Source organism: Pongo pygmaeus, chromosome 2 (genome assembly GCF_028885625.2).
Source record: "Pongo pygmaeus isolate AG05252 chromosome 2, NHGRI_mPonPyg2-v2.0_pri, whole genome shotgun sequence".
NCBI classification, from domain to species: Eukaryota; Metazoa; Chordata; class Mammalia; order Primates; family Hominidae; genus Pongo; species Pongo pygmaeus.
Genome location: NC_085930.1, coordinates 132,498,566 through 132,502,732, shown reverse-complemented (window position 1 = coordinate 132,502,732; position 4,167 = coordinate 132,498,566). Strand labels below are relative to the sequence as shown.

The following is a 4,167-nucleotide window of genomic DNA, read 5'->3' as shown; positions in this document are numbered from 1 at the left end:
AAAAGTATTTTAAAAAATAACCAAGCATGGCAGCACATGCCTGTGGTCCCAGCTACTTGGGAGGCTGAGGTAGGAGGATCACTTGAGTCCTGGAGATCAAGGCTGCAGTAAGCTGTGATTATGCTATTGCACTCCAGCCTGGGTGACAGAGTGAGACTGTGTCTCAAAAAAAAAAAAAATAATAATAATAATAATAACGCAGATAACAAATGCAAACCCTCCTGCAACTGTTCTATATTTTAAAGAGAAAATAATTCTTCCTCACTCATTCGGCAAGGCCAGCATTACCCAATACCAAAACCAGAAAAACACAACAAAGAGAAAACTACAGGCCAACGTCACTGATAAACAAAGTTGCAAAAATTCTCAACAAAATACTAGCAAATTAAATTTAACAGCATATCAAAAAGATAAGAAGCATGATTAAGTGGGATTTGTACCGAGGATGCAAGATGATTAAACATACACAAATCAATAAACATGATGTATCACATCAACAGAATGAAAGACGAAAACTATATTATTATCTCAATAGACTCAGAGAGAACATTTGATAAAATTCAACATCTTTTCAAGATACAAACTTCCCATTAACTAGGCATAGAATGAATATACCTCAGTAAAGGCCATATATGACAAACCCACAGCTAACATCATACTGAATGGAGAAATGTTGAAAGCCTTTTTTCTAAGTACAAGATGCCTATTTTCAGCACTTCCAGTCAACATGGAAGTCCTAGCCAGAGCATTCAGACAAGAGAAAGAAATGAAAGGCATTCATATTGGAAAAGAGGAGTTCAAATTTTTCCTCTTTGCAGACAACATGACCTTGTGTTTAGAAAAAACAAAAGACTTCATCAAAAAACTTGTAGAGGTAACAAACAAATTCAGTCAAGTTGCAAGATACAAAATCAACATACAAAAATCAGCTGCATTTCTATATATATATACACACATATACACATATACACACATATACACATATGTGTATATATACACACACACACATACACATATGTGTGTATATATATACACATATATATGTGTGTGTGTGTGTGTGTGTGTGTATATATATATTAGTTTTTAGACAGAGTCTCACTCTGTCACCAGCCTGGAGTGCAGTGGCACAATCTCGGCTCACTGCAACCTCTACCTCCCAGATTGAAGTGATTATCCTACCTCAGCCTCCTGAGTAGCTGGGATAACAGGTGCATGCCACCAAGCACAGCTAATTATTTTTGTATTTTTAGTAGACATGGGGTTTCACCATGTTGGCCAGGATGGTCTCAATCTCTTGACCTCATGATCCGCCCACCTCAGCCTCCCAAATGCTGGGATTATAGGCATGAGCCACTGCACCTGGCCAATCAGCTGCATTTCCATATTCCAATAATGAAATAGCCAAAGAAAAAAACAAAGACAGCAATATCATTTACAATAAATGCAAAAAATAAAATACCTAGGAATACATTTAACCAGAGAGGTGAAAGATCTCTATAAGCTAAACTATAACATACTGATGAAAGAAATTGAAGAAGATACAAACAAATGAAAAGACCATCCCATGCTCATGGATCAGAAGGGTTATCATTAAAATGACCATACTTCCCAAAGCAATCTACAGATTTAATTCAATTCCTATGAAAATACCAACATAATTTTTCACAGAAATAGAAAAAACAATCCTAAAGTTCATAGGAAACACTAAAAGAGCCAAAATAGCCAAAGCAATCCTGAGCAAAATGAACAAAGCTGAAAGCATCACATTACCTTACTTAAAAATATATTACAAGGCTGTAGTTACCAAAACAGTATGGTTACTGGTATAAAAATCGACACATAGACAGATAAAACATAATAGAGAACCCAGAAAAAAATGCATATATCACAGTCAACTGATTTTCTACAAAGGCACTAAGAACATACACTGGAGAAAGGACGACCTCTTCAAAAAATAGTGCTGGGAAAATTGGACGTCCATATTCAGAAAAATGAAACTGGACTTCTATCTCTCCTCATCTATAAAAATCAACTGAAGATGGATTAAACACTTAAATGTAAGACCTAAACTTATAAAACTGCTAGAAGAAAACATAGAGAAAACACTTCAGAATACTAGTCTAGGCCAAGATTTTGTGGCTAAGACCTCAAAAGCACAAACAACTAAAACAAAAATAGGCTAACCAGACTATGTTAAACTAAAAAGCTTCTGCACAGCAAAAGAAACAGAGTGAAGAGACAACCAGTTGACAGTTGAATGGGAGAAAATGTGTGCAAATCATTCATCTGAAAAGGAATTAATCAGAATATACAAAGAACTCAAACAACTAAACAATTTAAAAAAAGAAAAATTCCATTAAACAGTGAGCAGAATGGCGCCAGACATGGTGGCTCACACTTTTAATCCCAGCACTTTGGGAGGCCGAGGTGGGCGAATCACTTGAGGTCAGGAGTTCAAGACCAGCCTGGCCAACATGGTGAAACCCCGTCTCTACTAAAAATACAAAAATAAGCCGGGCATGGTGGCACACACCTGTAATCCCAGTTACTTGGGAGACTGAGCCAGGAAAATCACTTGAATCCGGGATTCAGAGGTTGTAATGAGCCGAGATCCTGCTACTGCACTCCAGCCTGGGTGACAGAGTGAAACTCTGTCTCAAAAAAAAAAGTCGGAAAGAACATGAATAGACAATTCTCAAAAGAATACATATAAATGGCCAACAGGTGTATGAAAAAATTATCAGCATCATTATTTATCAGGAAAACGCAAATCAAAACTAAAGATTACATATCATCTTATCCTAGTTAAAATGGCTATTATTAAAAAGACAAAAAGCAAGCTGGATCCTGCGCCTGGCCAGCCCCGCCGGGTCTTCCCTCCGGCCCACCTGACCGCCACGTGTCTCTCCTCCTCCCCACCTCGTGGCTAGCAGCAGCCCTCCAGCTTTGGCTCCGTGTACTGGCTCTCCCCGAGCAGCTGCTCAGGGTCGACCCACACCCCCAGGCCTGCTGACGTCTCCCCCGGGAGCCTCCCTGGCCCGGGCCAGACATTCGGCACCCGGGAGCCCCCTCAGGCTGTCAGTACCAAGGAGGCTAGCTCCTCAAATCTGCATGCGCCGGAGAGGACTGTGGCTGGGTTGAGTAAGGAGCCAAACCCCTAGCTGGCCCCCGGTGTCCGCACAGCCTTCACCACGGAGCAGGTCTGCACCTTGGAGGGCGTCTTCCGCACCACCAGTACCTGGGCCCTCTGGAGCGGAAGAGTCTGGCCAGGGAGATGTAGCTCTCAGAGGTCCAGATAAAAACCTGGTTTCAAAATCGCCGGATGAAACACAAACGGCAAATGCAGGACTTCCAGCTACATGGCCCCTTCTCGGGGTCTCTCCACGGGCCCTCTGCTTTCCACTCACCATCTTCCGGCCTTGCCAATGGCCTGCAGCTGCTGTGCCCTTGGGGACTCCTGCCTGGGCCCCCTGGCTGCCCCTTGGCTCCTTCTGGAGTCTGACAAATGGATCAGAGGCCCTGGCCTCTTCGTGGGCTTCCTGCTGCGGGCAGCCTCTGGCATACCACCCCCCACGCCCAGGAAGTGGCGTGCATAAGCTGGGACCAGCCCTGTCCACGGGGCCCTGGGGCGTGTGTGCTCTGCCAGAGACAGGGGATGCATTTGAGGAAACGCCTCTGACTACCCGCCTCCCACACACGCGGTCTGTGCAGATCGCATCTGACGCCTACCCGGAGGACTCAGCTGTTGTGTTTACATCGTGGCGGGCACCTCTCACCCTGACCCTCGCAAACGTTCTGGAGATTTCTGGAGAATATATTTGTTAAAGCCACCTCTTCACTAAAAAACAAACAAACAAAAAACAAAAAGCAATAGATACTGCTGAAGTGTGGAGAAAAGGGAACTCTTATACACTGTTGGTAGGAATGTAAATTAGTACAACCATTGTGGAAAATATTGTAGAAATTTATCAGAAAACTAAAAATACAGCTACCATATACACCAGCAATCCCACTACTGAGGGTCTATCCAAAGGAATAGAAACCAGTGAATATATCAAAGGGATACCGGCACTGGCATGTTTATCACAGGTCTATTCTCGATAGTAAAGAAATGGGATCCGTGTAAGTGTCCATCAATCAACAAATAGATAAAGAAAAAATGTGGTA

The 4,167-nt window shown here is 42.6% G+C and overlaps 1 pseudogene; it reads left to right on the top strand.

The window, feature by feature from the left end:
* Positions 1–2,810: 2,810 nt before the first annotated feature.
* On the top strand, positions 2,811–3,825 carry LOC129032919 (homeobox protein VENTX-like; annotated as a pseudogene).
* Positions 3,826–4,167: the final 342 nt, after the last annotated feature.